Source organism: Anolis carolinensis, chromosome 1 (assembly GCF_035594765.1).
Source record: "Anolis carolinensis isolate JA03-04 chromosome 1, rAnoCar3.1.pri, whole genome shotgun sequence".
NCBI classification, from domain to species: domain Eukaryota; kingdom Metazoa; phylum Chordata; class Lepidosauria; order Squamata; family Dactyloidae; genus Anolis; species Anolis carolinensis.
Window position 1 is genome coordinate 153,123,362 of NC_085841.1, and position 27,075 is coordinate 153,150,436.

The window sequence follows — 27,075 nt, forward strand, 5'->3', positions numbered from 1 at the left end:
CTGTTGGGTTCCCATTTGCCTCAAGTGGGTGTGGGGCAGAGATTGCTGGGGGGAAAGGTAAAGGAAGAGCAGCAGCTTTCTTGATTAACCAGGCTGCTCTGCCTACACACCATCACGTCAATGCTGCTTCCTCAGCCCCATTGGTCTCTATTAGCCCCCATTAGCCAAAAAGATCCAGCTGCTGTGATCTGTTTCAGCTAAGGCTTTAGCTGCCCCTGACCTAGCTTGTTTTCATGGATTCGGCAGCCAAATCCTCCGAACCATCTGGAGCCCGTTTTCAAAAACAGAAATATGCACAGCCCTAGCAGACAAATTTATTATGTGTATTTAGTTTATTTCTCTTTTTCTTTTACATTCTGTATACCACCTTTACACAATAAAAAATATTTACAAAAAATTAATACTTTTTTCCACCTTGCTATGTTCCATAAAGCACTTTATGATGTAGGGCTGCATTATCTGAAGGGACTGGGTTTTAAGATCAGAATGCCTTTTCTCAGTTTTTTTTCCATTCTGGAGAAACATCTGACAGGGATACAAAAACTAGCCTTCTCAAGGCTAATGCTACACTATGCTTTATCACAGGATCTGATCCCAGATTTTCTGCTTATCCCAGATTATCTGGCAGTGTAGACCCATATAATCCAGTTCAAAGCAAATAATCTGGGATCAAATCCTGGGATACAGGGCAGTGTAGATCCAGCCTCATTAACTGCCCCAGATTCTTGACCTCCTGACTGTGGAAGCCAAGAAAGATTGGCTACCCTTCTTTCTTCCTTCCAATGATAAACAAAGAATTTTTATTCTTGCAGTTCACTGGCATGTTAACTGACTGTTACTAAAGAGGATCTTACTGGTTGAATCCTGATTCTCTTCAATTAATCAGGAATATATATATATATATATATATATATATATATATATATATATATATATAGAGAGAGAGAGAGAGAGAGAGAGAGAGAGAGAGAGAGAGGGGGAGAGGGAGGGAGGGGGGAGGGGGAGAGAGAGAGGGAGAGAGAGCCAGCAAACAGCAGCTGCTGAATTCAAACTGGGATCATAACACCAGCAGTCAATAATCAAAGTGGCAATTGTAGTTTTGGTCTTGGCACACATGCAGTAAAACACATCACATCTTTTTCAACAAAATCTAGAGGTGAATGTCACTTGTTCCTCTGACCTTTGGTTTATCAAAGTATTTGGGGGGATATCTGGAGTATTTTAAAGCCCCAAATGCCTGCAAGAATTATAATTTAAAGCTTTTTTCTGAGGTATTGATTCTTCCACCCCAATTAAAAAACGGGAAGTTAGAGCAACTTCGGAGTGAGTCTGGGACTTTAAAACTGCAGAAAGGAGCTTTAAGTGTCATACATAGTCTGTGAATCAAATTCACTTCTTCTCAGATCACAGCAGACATCCATCTATTATCCACCATTTCTTTTTTCTGAATGTATACCCCACATATATGATGTTCATACTATAATGCAGTTTACATTACACATATCACATCACTATGCTTAACCTCACTCCTTTTGCAATGGAACTCTGTACTTTTAAACTCTGAGTTAATTATATTCAGGAATCAGAATAATTCAGGCTCATTCTTAATATTATTCAGAAAGATTTCAAGGCAAAGCTTTGAAAGTTATGTCTTCCAAAGGATGCTGCTCTAAATAAATGGCTATGTCAATTGGGGCTGATGAGTGAGAAGTCCACTAACATCTGGAAAGGTATAGGTTGCTAACCCCTGATTTAGTGGAGCATTTCTCCTCTTTTCCACTACTCTCTTTGCTATCATCTGCAAACCAAATCTATTGTAGAAGAACAGCAAAGGGAAGCAGACAAACTGACAAAAATGAGCAGGACTGAGGACAATGCTGCTGCCTGAGCTATTGGCACTAGGAACTACACTTGTTGGAGGGGGAGCATTACAAGCATATGGACTCTTTTGAGATCTTGTCAACTTGCCATCCTGGAGGAGCTTTAGTGAGTGAGAGCCAATCTTGCACCATTCAGAGTTTTAGAAGAGCGTATGAGGGAAGAGAGCAAAGTGCCAATGAGGGTACTTGCATTCATCAGGAAACATAAGAAATAGTTGAGCATGGCAGTGACAGAGCTGGCCATTTTCCAATATTTACTCTGAGTGCATAATTCTTCAGGATTGTAGGAAGAATTGTTGCTTATCCAGCACACCATTCACCAAAAATAATCTGTGGAATGCCTGCAAAAGTTTTCCTGGCCAAGAAGTAAATTAGAGCCATCATAACATACACGGTTAATTTTCTCCACCCTCTGCAACAATTTCACTCAAAGGCCTGATCTCACAGTTACTACAATAATACTAAAAATCTATGCTTTTAGCTTTCCTAAGACCTAAAATTTGATTTCATTTTTTTATTTTCTCTTTTCTTTTTTCTGGAAAACATTTGCCTCTTTTCATTCTCTTGCTCATTCTTTCTCAATACTTTTGTTTTCTTTACAGTTAGGATTTTAAAATGTGTATGTATGTGTCAGGCATGTAACGGGGGGGGGGGGATCAAAATCCTGGCTACGAGCCTGGTATATGTGCAGCAATGTATTAACTTGGTTTGAATCACAAAAAAATTGATGTATTACTCTACCTGGTACTTATTCTTCTATGAGCTACTCTTAAAGTTTGTAAAATCATTCCATTGTAGCCACAGATCCTGCATTCTTGGATTCCACTATCCACAACTTAAAAGTATTAGAAATAAAATACAAAAAGCGAACATAGAATTACAACATTATGTATACTGGAACTTGGGCATCCACAGATTTTGGTATCAGTGTGGGTTCTGGAACCAAACAACTGATACCAAGATTCTTTTGCACTGTCCCATATCAAGCAAGTAGAACTTCTTCCACATGCCTCTTTTGTCCATTGTTGTTGTTGTTTGTTATTCTGAAGATTCAAATAATCTGTTGAGTTATGGTTTCTTAGGCAATAAATACTCTGAGATGGTTTTGTCTGTTCCTTCCTCTGAAATATAGCTTATCTGGTATCAATTGGCAGTCTCTCATCGAAGTACTAACCAGAACTGACCCCACTTAACTTAAAAATCAGGCAGGATCTGATTCCTTGAAGGTGTATATGCCTTTACTGTTGTGATGAACTTTCAAGTCATTTCATTTCTGACTTGTGGTAACCCTAAGGGGAACTTAACATGGGGTTTTCTTGGCAATATTTGTTCAGAGAGTTTTCCTCTGAGGCTGAAAGTGAGACTTGCCAGTGGGTTTCCATGGCTGAGCAGAGAATTGAAACCTGGTCTCCTAGGGTCTTAGTCGAATAGTCAAAACACTACACCACACTGGATCTCTTTCTGTAGTCTTCTAAAATGATTTGGTAGTCCTCTTTTGCATTGCATTCTATTGGCATAGAAGGGCATGGCCCAAGAAGGAGTGCATTTTGTCATAAGCAGTATTTAAAAATGCTAATTTCATTGAGAATGTTGATATTTCTGTCCACGGAGAGATTGTAGCCCATGATACACCAACAATTTTCATTAAAAGTGTTCTTGGTTCAACCCCAGAGATCTACAGGTAGGACTGAAATCAAGTCTGAAACCTTAGAGAACTGTTGCAAGTCTGTTTGGACAGTACTGGATTAAATGTTCAGAATAAATTGGAACAAATGGTCAGGATCAGAATAAGGCAGCTTCCTATGACTTGAGAAATCAGAAAGAAGTACTGAGCATACAGAAGTCTTTCCAAACCATACATCTCCTCACAAGTAGTCTAGCTTTATCTCTTCCAACCACCATGTGTGTATGTGTGGAATATCTCTTTACTCTCTTTCACTCCACCCAGATTTTGCATTTTTTCTTGGGCTGGAGGCATCTCAAGAATATTGCTGAAATTGCAGATTCTGCCTTTTGGGGTAGAAAAGAAAGATTTAACAAAGTAGTGGAAGAGAACTTCTATTTTTTTTCCCTGTGTCTTCTCCTATTTAAAAACTGTAATTGCAGCTTTGAGAAATGACAACAAGAACAGAGCTCTGACTATACCTAGCCTGACTTGTGCAGAGACACTTTGGGCAGACACCAGTGGGAGTGGGTGTTATCTATACCAATGAGGCAATGGATCCTTTCCAGGCTTCAGTCTGAACTTTAAGAGATCTCTGTAGGGTATATAACAGCACTCTGGATCACTCCTTTAAAATTCTGGCTAAAACCCAGAGTAGATTCATTGGCCCACTGACATGGAAACAATCAGTAGAACTGCATGATGCCAGTCAGATCCAATGCAGGAGTCACATTGAAGCTTTTGGAAGGACACTGAAAGGGCTGTCCCCCTAGCCCCCCCCCCCCCCCGGTCATGCTCTAGGAATGTGGAGGTGGGCTGGGAATATTGTTTCAATATGGACACACACACACACACACACACACACACCTCTGACAGCCTGAAAGCCAGAATAGAAACACTTAACAGAACATTATGTTGATTCTCTTTAGAGTGTTCCAGTTTCAAGAATAGCTTGCATTGCACAAAAGCAGCAAAGATGATTGTAAAGAAAAATCCATAGTGAGCCTTATGTTTTTCTAAGTTAGTAGCATGTAAATTAAAATTTGGAAGAAGAAAGCAGAAATAGAACACAAAATGAGATGTATTCTTTCATTGGCATTGTGTATTCTTAGTGGGCCTTTTTCCTGTGCATTTTTTATGATTACATTTGCTCATTATAAGTAGAGAAGCACATCTCCCTTTGTGATAGATAATAACCACTTTCTTTTTCTTCCCTGCTGAAAACTGCTTGAATTGGATTAACATTACAGCAAAGCAAACTTTTCACGATTTCCATTTCTAAAATTCAAAATTACAGGAGACTCGAGTTGGGGAGTGCCAGCAATAAAATTTCATGTCAGGAACTGACTGCCGTATTATTACTGTTGCCTCTGTAGCTGTGGTCTTCCATTTTAAATACCTTTAATGCTCATAAATGTTTCATGATTCTTCATTTATCAATATGCTCCAAAATGGTTTAGGAGAACTGATTTGCTTTCACACAGCTTCTCACTCATTTGGCCTCATTCCAGATGCTTGGAAACACTAGCATAATCTCCTCACCCCTGAGAAGGTGAACATCCAAATTGGAGACTGTGGGTCTATATTGATCTAGTCCAATGGATTAACTATGTTTGACTGGGAACAATGCAGAGAAATCACTGCAAAGAAACATACTGGATATGCTTCCGTCCACACTATAGCTTTTAAAAAATAGCATAAACATAAAGAGAGATGTAATTGGAATTGGGTGGGGGGGGGGAGAGAAAACATTTTCTTTTGAAATGCATATACAGTTAGCCCTCCAAATATGCAGGTGTGTGACTTTTATGGATGTTATTATTTGTGAATGTGATTATAAGGTTATCTCTATGAATCTTTAGGTCCTCTAGTGTGGTTCACTGATCAACTTCCACCAGATATTGACCATAGAATCATGCTGGACAATCTAGAGGTGTCTACAGACAATGCAGGCTCTTCGACTTAGAAATGGATATGAGCACCATCCCTCAGAGCCGGGAGGGTAATCCTTTACCTTTATCTGTGTTATGGTTGTTTCTAGGCATTGAATGTTTGCCTTTGTGTTTGTGTATGCTGAATTCCACCCTGAATCCCCTCAGGGAGATAGGGTGGAATACAAATAAAGTATTATTATTATTATTATTATTATTATTATTATTATTATTATTATTATTACTATAGAGATGCATTCTATATGGTAAAATAAATAGCAGGGTTTTTTATTTGTGGGTTTTCTTCTTTTGTAGGTGTTCCACACCCCTAATCGCAACTATTGTGGAGTACTGAATGTAGAGTATCACTGAATATCAAAGTCAAGATTGTATTTCTAATTTCTATACAACAACAACAACAACAACAACCTTTATTAGCACATACAAACTAAATCACAACACAGGCATATATAACAAAAGGAAATCACAGAAAATCATAGAAAAAGGCAAAACTGAGCTAAAAAAACCTAATCTCAAGAATAAAATTTGCAACACTCTCTCAAAATAATGCATCAGCATGGTTCAGAAGATAAGGAATTCTATAACACCTTTGCCATTGAAACACTGTAAAAATTGAATTCCTGCATTCTATCCCTATATTATCATATTTAGGGCATGCAAACAAGGAGCGGCCCAGTGGTTCAACAGAGGCCAAATGTTTCAACAGATTCTGATTTCTATATAGTTTTGTGTTGGCTGAACAGGAAGAGAATCACCTTATTTAAAATGTGATGCTGGAGGAGAGTCTTGTGAATATCATGGACTGCCAAAAACACAAATCAGTGGATCTTAAAGCAAATCAAGTCTAAACACTCCCTGGAAACCAAAATGACTTAGCTAAGACTGACATATTTTGTACCTATGAGAAAACATGGTGCTTGATATGTGTGATGTCTCATGGGCCATGTAGTCCCGTTCCTAGCACTATTGTGGCAGACGAAGAGGAAAACTTGGGTTTCCCACCGATTCAGCCAGAATCGGAGCCCCTGCACCTGCAGGATGTTTGCCCTCAAGAAGTCAGCCAAACAAGCCTTGGGCAGAATTCTCCCCCGTTCTCTCGTAAGGATAATTATAATAGAGATAGAGGCGCTAGGGAGGCGAATCGCCGAAGCGCCAGAATCGCTGCCAGACAATTAGCTGATTAAGCATGTTTCCCTTGGGAAATCCTAAGGAGTCATGCATCTGGACACAGTTTGGGTTTCACTTCTTGTTCCCCAGGGAAAGTGTTCCTTGGCGGGAAAACAAGATCCTATATAGGTGTTTTACCGCAAGGAGATCCTTGCGGAGTCAATTCGTCAGCTTGAGGAGTGAGAACGTGTGTGGACTACGCTACTCCAGTTCCTTGTTTCCAGGACCAAGTTCCAAGCCTGCCTTGTTCCCCGGACCTCACCACGGACCTTGTTCTAGTTCCAAGCCTGCCTTGTTCCCCGGACCTCGCCACGGACCTTGTTCTTGCTTTTTGTTGCCTTGTATCAAGTCTTGTTTGCCAAGAATCTAGTTTGTTTTCAGCCCTGTTGTCAAGCTTCAATGGACTAAAGGACCTTGTCATTTCCCCACACTTTGCTCGGCAGAGTGTGTGTTTCGGTTATTGGATTATAACTTTGGACCTTAATATCTCCTATTGGACATTATTTTCTTGGACTATATTTGACCTTTCCTGAAAGGTCTATTTCTGAACTTTATTCTTCACTTATTTTTATTGACTTTATATAATCCTTTAATAAAGATATTAGATAGATTCTGGTTTCTGCGTATGGTTATTGGTGCTCTGCAGCCTGGGTCCTGACAATATGGTAGATGTCTGTAGGAAAAGAGATAGGCCACATTCAGGGGAGGGAGCGATACGGGAAAAGGGGGCATAATCTAATTTGGCCTAGGGAAAGAAGGAGAGTTCTTGTAGATTTAAAATGGCCCCCCGACATAGTAAATTTGGGTGTCCAGGTTGGTGGACCCTCCGATCTGAAGGTGGTACTACTGAACGCCAGGTCTACCAATGGTAAAGCTGCAATCATCCAGGATCTTATCCTGGATGAGCGGGCAGCTCAGGCCTGGCATTGGAGTCCCAACAGCTCATTGTGCTGGGGGACTTCAATGTCCATGATGAGACCACTCTCTCTGGGGCAGCTCAGGACTTCATGGCCCTACCCACAGAGCTGGGCACACACTTGACTTGGTTTTCTGCCAGTGATAGGAGGAAGGTGGCGGTGTGGCAAGCTCCTCCACACCGCCACCTTCCTCCCATCCCTGGCAGAAAACCAAGTCAGGTGTGTGCCCAGCTCTGTGGGTAGGGCCAGATGCTAATTGGGACAGCCCCATGGTTGCCATGGCGGCCATGAAGTCCTGTGCTGCCCCAGAGAGAGTGGTCTCATCATGGACATTGAAGTCCCCCAGCACAGTGAGCTGTTGGGACTCCAATGCCAGGCCTGACACCACCCTGGCTAGCTCAGGCAGGGAGACTATAGTGCAGCGGGATGGTCAGAGCGTTGCCATGGACTGACCATCACCTGATCAGGTTTAGACTTACTGCGGCCCCCCAACCTCCGCAGGGGTGGAGGACTGATTAAAATGGTCCACTCCAGGAGGCTTATGGATCTGAATGGATTCCTGATGGCTCTTGGGGAGTTTCCCACCACCTCAGCTGGTGACCCTGTCAATGCTCTCATTGCACTCTGGAACAAGGAGGCGGTCAGGGCAATAGACACAATCACTCTGGAACGACACCTCTTGAGGACCCAAGCTAAACCATCTCCTTGGTTTACTGAGGAGCTGGCAGTGATGTAGTGAAAGAAGAGGGATCTAGAGAGCGTTTGGCGTTCAGATCACGGCTATGCTCCTATCTTAGGACATATGCCGTGGCAATAGATGCTGCAAAGAATATTTTCTTTGCAGCTAATATTGCATCCGCAAAGAACCATCTGGCGGAGCTGTTTCAAGTTGTCAGAGGTTTGTTATATCCCGTCCCCCAAGACGGGATCCCTGACAACTCGGCAGCCTGCTGTGAAGCATTTGCTTGGTTCTTTGCGGACAAAGTCGCTTTGATCTGTTCTGGCTTTGACACCATATTAACTGCAGTCTCCGAGGATGTAGCACGAGCACCTCCTTTCCTATTTTAATGGATTATTTTCAATTGGTTCAGCCTGAGGACGTGGACAAGGCGCTTGGGGAGGTGAGAGCTACCACATGCATCCTAAACCCCTGCCCATCCTGGCTGGTCAGAGAAGCCAGAGGGGGATTGCCCAGGTGGGTGAAGGTGGTGGTGAATGCCCCCCTTAGGGAAGGCATTTTTCCAGCAAGCCTTAAATTGGCTGTGATCAAACCGCTGCTGAAGAAGCCATCACTGGTTCCCACTCAATTGGGCAGCTATTAGCCTATTTCTAATCTCCCCTTTTTGGGCAAGGTTGTGGAACATGTGGTGGCCACACAACTCCAGGCATTCTTGGTAGACACCGATTTTCTAGATCCGGCGCAGTCTGGCTTTAGGCCGGGACATGGTACCAAGACAGCCTTGGTCGCCTTAGTCAATGATCTACGCTGGGAACTGGACAGGGGGAGTGTGTCCCTGCTGGTTCTGCTGGACCTCTCAGTGGCCTTTGATACAATTGATCACAGTATCCTTCTGGGACGCCTTGCCGTGATGAGGCTCGGAGGTACTGTTCTGCAGTGACTCCAGTCACTGACACCGATTTTCTAGATCCGGCGCAGTCTGGCTTTAGGCCGGGACATGGTACCAAGACAGCCTTGGTTGCCTTAGTCAATGATCTACGCTGGGAACTGGACAGGGGGAGTGTGTCCCTGCTGGTTCTGCTGGACCTCTCAGTGGCCTTTGATACAATTGATCACAGTATCCTTCTGGGACGCCTTGCCGTGATGAGGCTCGGAGGTACTGTTCTGCAGTGACTCCAGTCCTTCCTGGAGGGTCGCTTCCAGATGATGTCACTGGGGGACACCTGCTCGGCCCCACAACCATGGCCTTGTAGGGTCCCACAGGGGTCAGTACTGTCTCCCTTGTTGCTTCACATCTACATGAAGCTGCTGGAAGAGATCATGCAGAGTTTCAGGGTGCGGTGTCATCTGTACGCAGATGATGTCCAACTCTGTCACTCCTTCCCACCTGTCACTAAGGAAGCCTTCAGGTCCTGAACTGGTGCTTGGCCGCTGTGTCAGATTGGATGAGGATGTAGAAATTGAAACTGAATCCAGACAAGACAGAGGTCCTCCTGGTTAGTCGTAGGGCCTAACTGTAACGCCCTGGGCAACGGAGCACTAAGAACCGAACACAGAGGCCAATAACTATCAAATATTTTTATTAAGGAAATATGTAAGAATAATAAAAACAAGTAGGAAATATAGTCCAATAAGAGACCTTTCAGGAAAGGTCAGAAATAGTCCAAAATTATATTGTCCAATATTTTATATTAGAGTCCAAAGTTGAAGATCCAAACCGAAACACACTCTATTTCCAAGCAATAGAGTGGGGAATCGTCCAAATTCTTTCCAAGGTTCAAAGTAAGTCCACAGCACAGGTAAAAACAAAGCTTGATACTAGATGCAGGGTCCAAGGCTGGAAACAAGGCAAGATATTTCTTGAATACTTGGCTAGACAAGGCAAGGTAAGGAACTGGAGTTGCAGACTTTGCGAAGTCCACACTAGGCTGGAAACACGAAATCACTCCTGAAGCTGCTCTGTTGACTCCACACGGAACCTACCGTGCCAGGCACATTTAACTGGGTCTCGTTTTCCTGCAAAGCAGGTGTCCAGCATTCTCTTTCCCTAGGGAACAGGAAACGAAACCCAGCTCTCTCCAGATGTGAGACTCCCTAGATTTTCCCAGGGGAGCATGGCTAGTCAGTGTCTTGTTTAGCTGCAAGTCTCAAACTCCTCCGAACCTGCTCCTTCTCTCCCCTGCCCGCAGTATAGGACTGTCTCCTAACAAAAGGGGGTGAGAACTGCTCAAGGTCTGTTTTAATGGGTTCTTGGGCAAAAACATCAACATCAGGCATCTGGAAAAATTCCGACTCCTGCTGAGTCTGCGAAAACCCCATGTTTTCATCTTCATCAGCCACGGTGGCACTGGGAGCAGGACTACAAGGCCCATGGGGCATTACACTAACAGGATATAGGGTTACAGCCTGTGTTGGATGGGGTCGCACTTCCCCTGAAGACACAGGTTTGCAGTCTGGGTGTTCTCCTGGACTAATCGCTGAGCCTGGAACCCCAGGTTTCAGTGGTGGCCAGGGGAGCATTTGCACAACTAAGACGTGTGCTCAAGCTGCACCCGTACCTTGGGAAGTCTGACTTGGCCACAGTGGTCCACGTTCTGGTTACATCTCATTGGGACTACTGCAATGCTCTCTACGTGGGGTTGCCTTTGAAGACGGCCCAGGAGCTCCAATTAGTACAATGGGTGGCAGCCAGATTAATAACTGGGGCAACATACAGGGAGCATACCATCCCCCTGCTAAGCCAGCTCCACTGGCTGTTGATATGCTACTGAACCCAAATCAAAGTGGTGGTTTTGACCCATAAAGTCCTAAACGGTTCTGGCCCAATCTACTTTTCCGAACGTATCTCCTCCTATGAGCCAGCAAAATCCCTAAGATCATCTGGTGAGGCCCTGCTCTCGGTTCCACCTGCCTCACAAATGCGGCTGGTGGGAATGAGGGACAGAGCCTTCTCGGTGGCAGCTCCCCGGCTGTGGAACACCCTCCCCAGAGATATTCAACAAGCTCCAACACTTTTGGGCTTCAGAAGAGCCCTAAAAACATGGTTATTTGCTAAGGCTTTTAATGAATAATGTCAAAGATGACATGGACTGACTTATGGCTAAAGTGCGAGGTTTTTTGGATGAATGGATCTGACTATATGTTTTTTTTTAAAAATTTATACAGTATTTAATAGCTTTAATTGATTTTATGTACAGTGTGATTTTGATTTTGTGTAGGCATTGAATTACTGCCTACACTGGGTGAGAAGGGCTGGATATAAATGTTGGAAATAAATAAATAAATATACATTCCAGATGGATTGGCTGAATCAAGGAATCCACAGCTCTGACTTTGCAAGACTTGATGACAGGGTGACTTGATTCACAGGGCATCATTAATAGAGTATGGTATTTCAAGGCTGGTGTTGAAGAAAAATATAACTCTCAGTAGTCTCAATAAGTTTAATACATGTGATGGGCAGGGAACACCTTCAGGTTCTTTGCCCGATAGTCATCTCTGCTGGTCCTATTTCCAGGTATAGTTAATATTTTTGTTCTTCTATTTCAGTGGTTCTCAACCTGTGGGTGGGATTTCTGGGAGTTGTAGGCCAAAACACTTGGCGACCCACAGATTGAGAATCACTGCTCTATCTATTTATATAATTGACTAATTAAGGGAGAATGTAAATAGACAGATACATACAAATATATTTTAAGTTATACAATAGAATTAGAAGACAATAGCATATAAAAGTGCATCTAAAAGCAGATATCCAGCTGCATTACATTACTGCATTTTAGCCAGTTGCCTATTTCTATGCATGGCTGAATCTCTGTGCTGGCCCAATGAACCATAGATAAAATCTAGAACTGTTTTAGGGGAAAATATAGCACTGGTGAGCAATGAAACCACCAGCATAGAGCAGAATCCATTCTGTTATAAAATCCAAAATCTGAAGAAGCGGGTCCAGCTTTTGTTCTTTTAGTTTGAGATCACTCCAAAGGAGCCCAACTCTTTAGTCAAATCCAGTGTGCATTCTTAGAAGAGAGAAACCCAAATGATCAAAGATTTTGTATAACTCACCTAGAAGCAGAGGAAATTTTTTGAGCACCAAGGCTTAGAACAAATGAGAAAGTGAGGACTTGACAGAAGTGTGCAAATTAATGCATGCTATTTAGCATTCTGTCCAGACTGGACATCTCCTGCAGTCATCAGGAGAGTAATGGATCTGGATGACACTACTACCCCTAATAAGCCACAAAGCTCTGTTTGTGCTTCTGGCTTCATGAGCATCTTAGCTAACATCAAAATGGGGTGCCCATATGACCAGCAAGGAGGATTGCTCAAACTGCTGGTGTCAGTCAAGATAGCTGTGATGGCCAGGATTTCAGAGGAGATGAGATGTTGGGTTCCTCACCAAAACGGATGCATTTTTGGGCTGGCCCTGGTTTTAGTATGAACATGCTCTATGTATGGTGGTTCCAAGGGATATTTACACAGAGGTAAACTGCCCACTGTAGACAAACCCTTAGATATGAATACCATCCATCCTTGTTGCATCACTTTTAATAGGATGTACTTTCAGATTGGATCATTTAAAATATCTATTCACAGCTTCATTATGCAGCTGCTGCTCCACCAATTAAGGACTTCTTTCTTTTCTCCTGGTAGGATGGGATCATATTGTGACGTGTAGTATTGCATGAATTTATCTCTTCTTCTGGTGATATCAGATAGATAGATAGACAGACAGACTTGCACACACACAAATTGCTTTTTAGAAGGTGAAGAAAGGCCCACTAAAAGCCCTGCAGTTTTCATTATTTTGCCCATTGGTATTGCTGTTCATGACCACTGTGATCTTCTCCTGCTTCGGCTCTACTTTCCTTTTTAAACAATGAAAGGATATTGTCCACACTCTTTCAACATCCCAATTGTTGTGAATTGCTGCATGTACTTAAAGGGTCCCCTTGAAGCCCGCTTACTGTGTGCTGACATGCATTAATACCAGGCTCTGAAAACAAATGCAAAATTAGTTTTTCTTTAAAGCTTGCTGCTGCATCATGCTAATTTACATTTAAAGACGTATAAAAAGACCATTGCTATGTACTAATTAAAATCAAGAGTGGGATTATTTTTAAAAAGATTTAAATCCCGGTAGGCATATAAGCATTTATGGTATTTCAAAGCAAAATAAAACAACAAAACATAATCCTCAGTGAGTATTTCCCCAATGCAGAGAAAAACGACAGGAAAAAAATTAGGGTAGTGTAAATGTTTGCAAAATCTACCAGGTAGCTCTGTTCATATCTCATAGTGCTGTATTATGATTGAAGGTAAGGCTAGTTATATTCATGGCTCATACATATGCTTACTAAACAGAGGGATCTTTCCATCAGCTACCTTGGATTCCAGTTTTAGGAGAAAATGGGCTTTACATAAAGTTAACTACCATCTGCATCATCATGATAGACGTAATCATCGATATATTTATTTTATTCATAGAATCATAGAGTTGGAGGGGGCCACAAGGACCATCCAGTCCATCCAACCCCCTGCAATGCAGGGACACACAATCAAAGCATTCCTGACACATAACCCTCCAACCTCTGTTTAGAACCCTCCAGAGGAAACTCCACCATCCTCCAAGGCAGCATATTCCACTGTCAAACAGCTTTTATCATTAGGAAGTTTTTCCTAATGTTTAGGTGGAATCTCCTTTCCTGCAATATCATGCTTCATTTCATGCTTCCCCCCCCCCCCAATATGGGACCAATGTGGCTTATTGCCATACGTAAAAACAATATAGCTGAAATAGTCTGACACACACAACAAAAAACTAATGAAAGCATTGTGATGTCTCAGACACCTTTGGCCCCTGACCCCGCAGCCATTGCTGACCAAATTGAAGAGGATTTGGGTTTTTTTCCCAAGTGAGCAGGATTCAGTTCCTTTCCAGATGCCTTCTGTTGACATTTCCGTGCCAGAGCCAATTAAAGACGGCCCTGAGAAGAAGCCGGCTCTTCCCGGGTTTCCAGAGCAGTTACCGTTCGATAGAAGGGCTTTTTTGAAAACAGACCGCTCTCTAAGGCAATCTTTAAGAAGAAGTGTCAGATTAGCAGAGCGAGGCGATTGTGGCTGAGCCCAGTTCTCTTGGGAAGAATTAGGGTGGCAGGTACCTGGCATGATGTTTTGGAAGTTCAGTTCTCTTGGGAAGTTTTGGGGAGTTTAACACCTGATTTGGGGGAGCTATGAACTTCATTAAAAGTTGTGCATGGAGAATCTTCTGTGTGGTGTCAACTTAACTTTGGACTAAGAAGTAGTGTTGCCTCTCATTCGTGATTTCCTAGTGGCCTGACTGTGCGCTTACTCTGGAGTAGACCGGGTGTTGGTTTACCTTCTTGCCATGATGGGACTGTGTTTCAGCTCCTGAACTTCCAGCTTGCCTTGCCTTGAAACCCTGTTTGGAATCTTGTTTTTAAAGGACTCTTCTTGCTCTCTGTTCTTTTCCCCACTCAAAACTTGGACGGAGTTTGAAAGTGTTTCGGATATTGGATTTTGAACTTTAATACCGGACATAAGACTTTATATTATTGGACTAAAATTGATCTTACCTGGAAGGTCAATTGCTACTTCTACTTAACTGCTTATTTCCATTTGGAACTTTTATTGCTTTAATAAAGATATTATATTGTTATTGGCTGTTGTGTTGGTTCCCAGTGTTCGTGCTGCTTAGGAGTGTTACAAGCATTAACACTTAAAATGTTGATTTATAACACTTAAAAACATTGACTTATAACTGTTCAAAGCACATCAAAACCTCTTGCACATGAAAAATCAGTACATTCCTTGCATTATCACAATTTGTTAAAAAGCTGAAGGTCTGTTTGAAAAACAAGATATTTGTCTGTGGGCAAAGAGAACAAGGAGAAGATTCAAGATACATACCTTTGCAATGAGTGTCAACAGCCTGATAAAGACTTCACCAGCCATAGCTGTGTTTCTGCTACCTCTGAGAATGGTGAGACTGAGGCCCCATCTACACTGCCATATAATATAGTTTGAAGCAGCATTATATGGTCAGTGTAAACTAATATACAGTTAAATTGCATTATATGAGTCTACGCTGGCCACATAATGCAGTTCCAAACTGCATTATGACAGTGTAGATGAGTTTGAGAGAAACCTCTCCCCTGAAGATTTTAGAATTCATAAAACTCAGGTAGGCTGTAGGCTCATTGTACCACTGCAAATTATATTCATATGAAAAAGAAAATGACAGAAATGGAAAGAATCTGAAATGTATTCCTCTCATGTTCCCAGTTATTTCTTGTAAGCTTTAAAAGTTATGGTTATGTCTGTATGTGTTTACTTTTTTATTTCTGTTTCCTTCCGTTTAACCAATTTCACAATCCAATGACCCAGCCTCACACTTATCTCATGGCTCAGCACCTTAGACATAAACTCCTAATGTGGCACTCTGTCAAACGGTTACTGATAATCTAAGCACTGTATGTAATATCCCCAGCCTTCTCTGGCTGTAATATCCACAAAGAATTACAAGGCAGTGAAGCATGTTACTCCATTCCAAGCACTACACCGGTTGTCTTTGGTCAAACTGTGCTTTTCAACATCCTTCCTTATGAGATCCCCTGGAATCATTTGCAAAAAACTTCCTTTCAAGTAAAATTTGGACAATACAATTGAACAGTAATATCTTAAAATCCTTTTCCTTTCTTGTCTCCAGGCATCTTTCTGTGCCCTCTGGGAAATGCCTGCATACATACACACTAATCTCTTCTTAGCCCTCACCTATACTATCCGGTTCTTTACACTCCTGTTTCTTCCCCAAGCAGCTTTTCACCTCTTACAGACCAAGCCTCTTTCCCTTTTTCTTTAGCAATTTCATTCCTCCTTATGCAGTCCAGGGTTGCCACCTTTCAACCTGGCAAATTCATTATAGTCCAGCCATCCATTTCCCCGCCAGAGGAAGACAAGGAGAACATCAAAGGTCGATATGCCTGTGTTCTCTTGCTTTAAGACAGCAGAGCACACAAGGACCACAGGGAAGAAAATGAGAAAAAGAAAAGAATGCAGAATAAATTGACCTCTTCTAGTTAATTGTATTCCATCCGCCTCCACCATCTTTATATGATCATAATGTTTGTGAAATGCTTGAAAAACAGTATCTAAATACTAACAGCTCAAGTGTTGTTCTTATTATGGTGACTGTTGTGAGGAAAGTTCTGAGATGTCTATGGTGATAGTAGAAATTAGGTTATAAAAATACCTGGAAAAGAATGAATTTGGTTAACACTGAGAACTTTATGTTATATGTATGTTCTATCATTTCAATAAAATCTCCTTATCAGGGCTGGCACTTCTTTTAGGCAAAACAAACCATTGAGATATTTGGGCATTTAATACATACTAGTAAAAATCTACATAAAATCAAGATAAAAAGAGGGAGATCACTGTATTCACGCCCTGACACACACAGCACATTTAACCATGTAGTTGACTATGCACAAATATTAATAACTTGTAAAGTTACTTCATATAGTTTACAAAGGAAATCAAGTTTATTTGTTTTCCTATACTCTGTGTGTAAATAGATGTAGTCCTGGTTATCTTTCAGTTTTTGTTTTGCCAATAGGGTTAATCTGCTTGATATTGTTACATTTGCCAACATACCTGGACTGTCCTTTTTCTGCCTTTCCAAAAGTGTGCATTTTCTTTCTTGGAAGATTTAATGAGTATCATTTTAGCTTGCTCTAAAAGAAAAACAATTTTCCTTTAACAAAAGAAACATTCTTCCCCTTTTTGTTGAAATGCAACCCCTCCCCCCCCCCCCGGATAAATGTTTTCTGAAACATTGTTCATAGATTCATAGTGTTCGAAGAGACCACAAGGGCCATCCAACCCAATCCAACTTCCTGCCATTCGGGAACACAGAATCAAAGCACTCCAACAGATGGACATCTAGGCTCTGCTTGAAAACCTCCAGAGAAGGAGACTTCCTCACACTCCAAGGCAGCTTATTCCACTGCCAAGTAGCTCTTTCAATTAGGAAGTTCTTCCTAATGTTTAGGTGAAATCTTTTTTTCCTGCAATATGAACCCATTGAGTCCATTGCTGTCCAAGAAATTAGGAAGAACTTCCTCAATGGAAGAGCTGTTCAGCAGTGGAACTCTCTGCCTCGGAGTGTGGTGGAGGCTCCTTCTTTGAAGGCTTTTAAGCAGAGACTGGACGGCCATCTGTTGGGGGTGCTTTGAATGAGATTTTCCTGATTCTTGCAGGGGGTTGGACTGGATGGCCCATGAGGTCTCTTCCAACTCTACGATTCTATGATTCTAAGAAAGGAAATTTTCTAGAGCAATAAAAAACAAGCTTGCTCCCTCTTCAATGTGACATTCTTTCAAATATTTAAACAAGGATATCATGTCCCCTCTCAGCTTTCTTTTCTCCAAAATAAACACGCCCAGCTCCCTCAGCCATTCCTCAAACCTTTGATTGGTTTTTTTTTTTTGCCCTTCTTTAGACACATTCTAACTTGTCAATATCCTTCTTGAAATGCTGTGCCCAGAACAGGACACAGTATTCCAGGTGAGGTCTGACCAAAGTAGAATAGATTAGAAGTATGACTTAACAACAACAACAACAACAACAACAACAACAACAATTTATTTATACCCCGCCACCATCTCCCCATGGGGACTCGGGGCAGCTTACATGGAGCAAAAGCCCAACAACACAATTGACCAAAATAAACAACAACATAAACACAACTCACAATATAAAAAGATAAATACAGTAATACAATATAAAACAAGCATATTATAACAATTAGTAATATCAGTCAACCACCAGGCACAGTTCTATCGTCTACATAGGTGGAGGAACTGAAGCAGCAATACACAAGTAAAATGGTGAATTAAAATGCATAGATGATAATAAGGACCTAATAAAATACAGGGTAAAATTATAATAATCTGGGGCTGATTAACTAATGACTGTCTCACCAAAGGCCAACCAAAACATCCAGGTCTTAAGTTGTTTCCTGAAGGAGGATAGTGAAGGAGCTAACCTAATCTCCCTGGGGAGGTAGTTCCAGAGTTGGGGGGCCACGGTCAAGAAGGCCCTCTCTCTCGTCCCCACCAAATGTAATTGTGAGGAAGATGGAAGTGAGGGAAGGGCCTCCTCGGAGGATATTAGAGATCCTGTAGGTTCATAGGGGATGACACGGTAACAAAGATAGGCAGCTGCCGAACTATGTAGAGCTTTATAGGTAATAACCTGAACCTTGAATTGGGCCCAGAATGTTATTGGCAGCCAGTGGAGCTGCTTAAACAGGGGGGTTGACCACTCCCTGTAAGCAGCTCCTGTTAATAACCTAGCTCTGGTTAATTCCCTCGATGTAGATACAATACTCCTATTAAATGCAGTGGAAGTGTAAAGTTCTGACTCCTACCACAAAAAAATGGTTGGGTACTCACATCTTCTTAGGTGGACTTACAGATATGGAATTAGAATTGTGCAGTTGTGCAACATGAATATCTGTTAGAGGGTTGCTGTTACATTAGATGTGCATGGGTACCGACATGCATTGTATCAGTTTCTATGTTCATCATATGGGTATTGGGAACCAGTGCACACTAAACATTCTTGCTGGTGTCTTGCGAGATAGCTTTGCAATTTAATAAAGGGGTTTCTTAGGACCTTCTCACACTCTGCACAGGAATTGCCATGAATCACATTGGATCACAGTGACTGTGCCAGCGCCTGCCCAAGGGGCATGGGGAACTGTCACCCCAGGTCCTGCACCATTCCAGCTTCCCCCCTACCTATCACATAGGGGGAAGCGTCAGGCAGCTGGCTCAATTCATTGATATCAATGGAAAGACAATATGCCTCCCATTTTTTGCCACCAGCTATTTTTTGGAGTCAGCAGGAGTTTTTTTGCTGGTTTTCCCATGGAGCCACCCCAGAAGTACTTCTCTGGCATGTGATGGGAGCCGTCAGGCTCAGTGGCAAAACTGTTAAAAACCCTCTGCCACCATCAAAAAATGGCCCACGTAAAGAGGTCCTTAGCCCCTCTGCTACATAACTGCGTAAAGTTAGGTAATATAATAAGGTTTCAATTTTTATGTTTTTGGACATTCCTATTGTCTGAAGCAGAAGAATTAGTAGAAAATTCAGTCTTGTGCCCGGCACTTTTGCCCACACCTGCTCCATATTATCTTTCTAGAGTTTGTGATTTTTTTATTATTGTGAAGCATGAATACCAAGCTCTTTACTACATAAGGCTCTCTTATCCTATAAATACTGTCCTGCTGACTCAAATAAACATAAAACAAATATTTGAAAAAACACAAAAAGCATAGTGCATTCAGAAACATTTTTCAAATGTGTTTGTTTTGTTTTCTACTGCTAAAAAAGAAAAGCTTAGCAACCAGGGACATATCAAAATGAAAACAAACAAGCCAAAACAGTTAGATGAGCTAAAATCTCACCATGGATCATGTAACAGATGCATTTTCAACTTGTTGGTGTGTTTGAGAACACAACTGAACAGTCTGTGTTAGCAATGCTTTCGACATTTATTGTCAAGCCAAACTCTCTAGAGACAGAAACATTTTGTTTATAAGAGAATGATTTTGAAGTACAGTTTCTTATGATTTGGAAACTCCATTAAGATTTATCTGTGGCTATAAAAACACAATCTGAATTCAATAAAGTGTGTGTTTGTGGGGGGGGGGGGTTACCCTAAAAATGGCAGTGGTTCTCAGACTGTGGGTCACCAGGTGTTTTGGCCTAAAAATCCCAGAAATCCCAGCCAGTTTACCAGCTGTTCGGATTTCTGGGAGTTGAAGGACAAAACATCTGGGGACCCACAGGTTGAGAACCACTGCTCTAGAGATATAACTGAGAGAAATCCTACATGTCCAAAATGCTACCCAAATCTAGTCTCTGTAGGGTTAACTACTCAGCACCAGTGCTACTACTATTACACTGTACACTTCTTCTTCTTCCTAGCATTTGTAGCACAAATTTGCAGGATCCACTTGTTTTCTTCTTGTTCTCCACTTGTTCCTATCAGTCGCATCTCTCATTGAGAGTCTTGCTTCAGCCATGTTGCATTTCAAATAGTTGATCCAGCGCGTTTTACATCTGCCACATGACCTGGCACCTGCAACTTCCATATTCAGTGGAGTTTTAACCACGGAACTCTCGTCACCTCGTTGCACATGTCCAAACCATCTCAGACAGAATTTCTTCATCTTCTCGTCGATCAGAGCAACTCCAAAAATGGAGCACACTGCATTGTTTGGAATCCTATCCTTCAGGGTAACACCCATTGACCACCTGAGTTCCACATTTCCATAGTGTGCAATTTGCTCCATAGCCTTAGTGGTCAGCCAGCATTCAGTGGCATATAGAGTGATTGGTCCCACCACTGTCCTGTAGATTTTCAATTTTAGGCAGATTGGGATCTTTATATCACATATTATGCCTGTTGTTACTGTCCATTTCATCCATGTGGCATTTAAATGCCGGTGAGCATCCAACAATACATTGCTGGAGGAGGTGATCTTTGAGCTGAAGTAATTAAAGCTGGTCACTTTGTTGAGGTCAGTGCTGTTGATATTGATGGAGTCATCCTCTACCGTTGTTCCGCATTCCATGTACAGTTTTTGAGATGTCGAGCCATAGTCCAAAATATTGCAGATGTACACTGTGGTTTCAATAGTAAATTCTCCATTAAGAATATTTAAGAGTATTTTAAAAGTGGCAATGTTTTAATAGATCTTGGGGGATCACCATAGCACTACCAACACACAATTCATTTTCATCACTGGACCTTTGCAGGCTGAACATTTGGTTTCATCATAAATTCTTTAATGACTAAAATAATGTATGAGACATTCCTTGTTTTTTCCAAGAACCATGTTATTTGGCGGCATCCATCAGCACTGATCTGCCTTTTTTTTGGGAACACACAATATTTTTGCAATGAGAGATCAGGATATTAAGGATGCCCTTCATGGATGATAGGAGAAGGTTTGCTACGCCACTAGTACACCCAGGCTATACTATTCCTCCTTTTTAGTATGATTTCTGATTTCTCTGATTATTGAGCAATTCCAGGGGTTAAGATTTAATAAGGCTTATCTTTTTCGAGGACAAAATACACTGGAGGGTAAATAGACATTAAAATCAAAGGCTTACAGTGCAAGCCTATGCATATTTACTCAGAGATAAGGCCTATTATATCCAATGGAACTTAATCCTTGTTAGATATGTTTAAGATTGGAGCCTAAAGTTGTCTATGTCATATTTGCAAAAGATGGGAAATGTGTGGCCTTTTGAACAGTGAACTCAAACTTCCATCACCCTTTGCCATTGACTATACAGGAACACTATTGTAAGTTGCAGTCTAATAATATCTGTGTTGAAAGCTAAAGCAGATTCTGTACTTGTTCTCACTGTTATTGTGTCCACAAGGGATAAAATGGCTGAGACACACAGAGAGATTGGGAACCTCACCTTTCCTTCTTGCTTAGGAGTTTTCTTTGTCAGCCATTGTCACGCCCGTGGCAACGGAGCACCAAGAACCGGACACGGAGGCCAATATCTATCTAATATCTTTATTAGAGAAATATATAAGAATAATAAAAACAAGCAGAAAATATAGTCCAGCAACAGACCTTTCAGGAAAGGTCAATTTTAGTCCAGAAATGTAAAGTCCAATATATTATATTAGAGTTCAAAGTTAAATCCAAGAAACCGAAACACACACTATTGCCAAGCAATAGTGTGGGGAAACGTCCAGGGTCTTTCAAGGTCCAAGGTAAAAACCACAACAAGGTCGAGAATAAAACTTGATTCTTGAAGCAAGGTCCGTGGCTAGGAACAAGGCAAGGCAAAACTTGAATACTTGAATGGCAAAGCAAGGTAACTGGGTTCGTGGACTTTGCGAAGTCCACACTAGGCTGGAAACATGAATTCACTCCTGAATCTGCTCCGTTGACTCCGCACGGAACCTACCGTGCCAGGCACCTATATCTGGGCCCCGTTTTCCTGCCAAGCAGGTGTCCAGCGTTCTCTTTCCCTAGAGAACAGGAAACGAAACCCAGCTTTCTCCAGATGTGAGACTCCCTAGATTTTCCCAGGGGAAACATGGCTAATCAGTGTCTTGTTTAGCTGCAATTCTCAGACTCCTGCGAACCTGTTCTTTCACTCCCCTGTCTGCAGTATAGGACTGTCTCCTAGCAAAAGGGGGTGAGAGCTGCTCAAGGTCTGTTTTAATGGGTTCTTGGGCAAAAACATCAACATCAGGCATCTGGAAAGATTCCGGCTCTTGCTGAGCCGGCGAAAACCCCATGTTTTCGTCTTCATTAGCCACAATGGCACTGGGAGCAGGACTACAAGGCCCATGAGGCATCACAGCCATGTATCCCAAAACCTTATGGACCCATTTGGTTCATCCAGGGTTAAGTGACTGCCCTCTGATGTAAAAGAAAGAAACCAATCCAATCTGAACACCCTCTTGCCATCTTTCGTGAAGTTTCCTATCATGAAACATGACACATTATAACATGTCTGCCTGCCTTCTTCACTCTTTCAGTATAGATTAGAAAGGATCAGGCTGACCTATCTTAAGAATTTTCTTTAATAAATACTCCTCCCATTGAGGATTCTAAACTTATTTTTTGCTTTCATTTTGGTGCTTCAAATTCATCCTCAAACTGTTTCTAGCCTAAATGCCCTTCCAGACTGCCTCATAATGCAGAACAAAGAAGTGGGTTTTAAAAACATGGTACCTTAAACATGGAGCTGTCAGTCCCGGCAAACAATTCTCTGGCATCCTGACAGGTTCAGTTGTAACAGATTTTAGAAATCCGCATGACGGACACAGAACATCTGCTGGAAGTTTTCTTTTAATTTTTTTACTCTCTGAGATGTGCTGGATCTCATAAGTGCTGGTGCAGATATACAAATGTGCACACAAGCAGATTTCTTATTATCTTTCCTCACCCTCCTGCTGCCTTTACATTTGCCCTCTAAAACCCTGCTTCCCTTTGGTATCGCTTGGGATCATTATGCTGGTGCCCGTTATATAAATTCAAGCTCTTTTTAATTTAATAAAGGGATGGTTGCAGAGAGTTCTCATGGGAATTGCTTTCCATTTGTGTTTCCATTTAGCCATCTGTATGTCCATAGCTCCATCTGTTTACAGCCCTCATCAGCTGTTTCATGGTTTTAAAATGTGCACATGCGCTGGAGCAGTCCTCACCAGTGTATTTCAATGAAGTTCCATGTTTTTCTTGAGTGCAGGGATATACAACGATGTGAATATCCACATTTTCAGCCAACCTCGGAATTTAAACGCGCCTTTTTAACCCATGTTTTTCAGCCAATTATGTGATTCAGTGCGCATTTTGGACAAGAGCCATTTAGCCCTCCCCCTCCCCATCTTGGTTTCTCTTGGATGTTTGGGTCTATGTAGAAGGGCTCTAAGAAACCCCTTTGAAATTCATAAGGTTCCCACAAGTCAGCAGGTGACATAGGGGCATACTAATAGGAATATATTTTCATAACCTGTTAAGATTATGATTCCAATATGGTTAAACATTCATGCAGAGCAGTAAAAACGCAGAAGACTAGGGGTTTATGTGAGCAGAGGTAAAAAGAAATTAAACAGTAAGACAAAATATCCAGCCTCCCTTTCCCTTTAAAAAGTCATGTGCATAAAATAAGCATCAGAGACATCAAATAAAATAGCAAAAATATGTTTACTCACAATCTTGTATGATGATGGTCATACAGGCAAAAACATCTTAGTTCCAAAGAAAAACAGTTCAGGAAACTACATATCTCTTAAAATACAGGAACATCAGCATGGCATGGTCAGGAGCGAAGAGGAAGAGACAGGAAGAGGCATCTGTACATCACTTCCTGTGTGTCCCCAGAAAGGATACACCCATTTCCCATTTCATATGCAAAACCCCCTTAATGGTGTCATCAATTCTGGAATGCAGCTCTGTTCAGGTTACTAAGCAACAGACATAACTAACTACATAAACCATCCCACATTGAAAATGCATGCATGATTGCTTAGATAACCCAACAGCCCTCCTCAATCCGTCATGCATTTTAAACAATTAGTCCCATCTTGACACGGAGGTCTTGGAAACCATCTCTAGGTAACGGTTTAGTCAAAATGTCTGCCACCATCTCCTTTGTTGGACAGTATGTCAGTTCAACCATTCCATCTTGAGAAAGTTTGCGTACAGTATGGTACCTTATCCCAATATGCTTTGTACGCATCATCATCTTCTCAGACTTGGCAAACTTGATACAACTTTGGTTGTCCTCAAACACTTGAATAGGCTTCTGCTCATCAATTCCAAAGTCAGTCAGAAGTTGATGAAGCCACAAACGTTCATCTGATGCTAGGGAAATGGCTATGTATTCTGCTTCAGTAGTGGATTTAGCCACTAATTCTTGCTTCCGGCTGGCCCAAGCAATAGGACCATTTCCGTACATAAAGAGATATCCGCTAGTTGATTGACAATCTGAAGAATCACTAGCCCAGTCAGCATCTGAGTAACAAATCAATCTTGGTTTGTCACTTACTGGTAACTTCAATTGTAAGTCCATTGTTCCTTTCAGGTATCTTACAACTCTCTTGACAGCTATCCAATCTCTCTGAGTAGGTGCACTGACCTTTCTGCTTAGAATTCCAACAGCAGACGATATATCCGGTCTGGTACTGGTAGCTAAATATAGGAGCTTTCCTATAGCAGTTCTATACTGGTTGTTGTTTGGCAAAAGTTCACTTTCTTCATTGTTTCTCAAGAAATCTGTAGTCATTGTTGTAGCTACTGTTTTTGCATCTTGAAGTCCAGTCACTTCCAGCAAATCTATAATCTTTTGCTTCTGACTCAAGAGAAAAGATCCATCTTCCTCTCTCTTGATTTGTATTCCAAGATAGTATGTAGCATCTCCAAGTTCTTTCAATTCAACTTGTTTGCTCAAATGTTGTACAACCTCGGTGTAATCATCATCTGATTCAGTTGATACAATAAGATCATCTACATAGGTCAGAATAAAAGTACAATGTCCATTTTTGGTTCTAGTGTACAAACACTGATCTGCTTCTCCTTGCTTGAATCCCAATTGCTTCAGCATTTCATCTAATTTGTCATTCCAGGCTTTTGCTGATTGACGAAGTCCATATAGACCCTTGTGAAGTTTACAAACAAGGTGAGGTCTTCTCTTGTCCTCAAAACCAGGTGGTTGTCTCATAAATAGATTTTCTGTAATCTTTCCATGCAGGAATGCAGTTTTAACATCTAGATGTCGTACAGTCATCTCCTTTGAAGCTGCAACACTTAGAAGTAGTCTTATGGTGCTGTGTTTCACTACAGGTGCAAAAGTTTCATCATAATCCACTCCATACTTCTGAGAAAATCCCTGAGCAACAAGTCTCACTTTGTAGCGCTCAATTCTTCCTTCTGCATCTCTCTTTAATGTGAATACCCATCTGCATCCAATTGGCTTCTTACCAGGTGGAAGTTCAGTTAGTGTCCAAGTTCCATTCTTGTGTAGAGCATCAATCTCTTCTTGTGCTGCTTTCCTCCACTGTTCAGCTTCTGTGGCAGGTAGCATCTCAATTTCTTCTATAGTAGACGGTTCACTGGATAATTTTGACTCTGCAAGGTAAGACAATCTCGAGGGTGGTACACCTCTGTTAGGACGCAATGAATACCTGTGAGTTTGTTCTGGAAGACAACCTACCTCCGCAGATCCATCTACTCCAGGACACAACTCACCAGCATCATCTTCTGGCCCTCCTGTTTGCGTACTGCCTCTAGCGTCTGTGGTGCGTTCCTTGCCTCTCTGGATGAACTCCGGTGACATTTCCAGTGTGTCAATTGAAGAAATTGTTGGTACATCATCAATGGACTCTGTAAGCTGTAAAGTAGTATTCTCTTCTTCATCTGAAAAATCTAGCACAGTCCCTTTTAGATTGACTTTGCTCTGTTCATCAAAATGCACTACATGTCGTGTAGATACTTCACCAGTCATTAAGTTCATGACTCTATAGCCTTTATTTGCAGGTGCATAACCAACTAAAATAGTTTGTTCAGATCTACAGTCCAACTTGTGCCTTTTCTGCTTGGGAATGTAAGCATAAGCTATGCTTCCAAACTTTTTGATGCGTTTCATACTTGGCACATTACCAGTCCACAACTCAAAAGGAGTTTTAGTAGCACCTTTCGTTGGTAGACGATTCTGAAGAAAAGTAGCAGTGGCAAAAGCTTCGCCCCAGAGGCAATCTGGAAGATTTACATCTTTTAACATACACCTTGTCATCTCAACTAGAGACCTAAGCTTCCTTTCAGCCACTCCATTTTGCTGAGGAGTATAAGGAACACTCTTAATATGCTGAATTCCATTCTCTCCCAGGAACCTTTGTGTGCGATGTGAAGTGTACTCACTACCACAGTCAGTTTGAATAGCTTTTGGTGTGCATCCAAACTTAGTCTTCACCATAGCAACATATCTCTGCAACATGTCTTGAGCTTCAGATTTGTCTTTCAGAATATAAGAAACACAAAACTTTGAAAAATCATCTAAGAAAATAACTGCATAATTATTTCCTCCAAATGAAGTCTTAAAGGGACCACAAATATCACTGTGAATTAAATCTAGAATCTTAGTAGATCTCTTTTCTGTGTTGACTGGAAAAGAGGGACTCACTGCTTTCTGTTGAACACAGACTACACATTTATCAAAAGCTGTATTGCTTATCTCAAGCTTTGTA

General features: G+C 41.6%; 1 long non-coding RNA gene across 1 annotated transcript in view; it reads right to left on the minus strand.

The window, feature by feature from the left end:
- Positions 1-16,880: 16,880 nt before the first annotated feature.
- The window catches only part of LOC134295585 (uncharacterized), a 35,370-nt gene continuing 25,175 nt past the window's right edge, over positions 16,881-27,075 (minus strand). The window contains exon 3 of the long non-coding RNA XR_010002217.1: positions 16,881-17,014. This is a non-coding gene — a long non-coding RNA (uncharacterized LOC134295585). The remainder of the gene's footprint in view (positions 17,015-27,075) is intronic.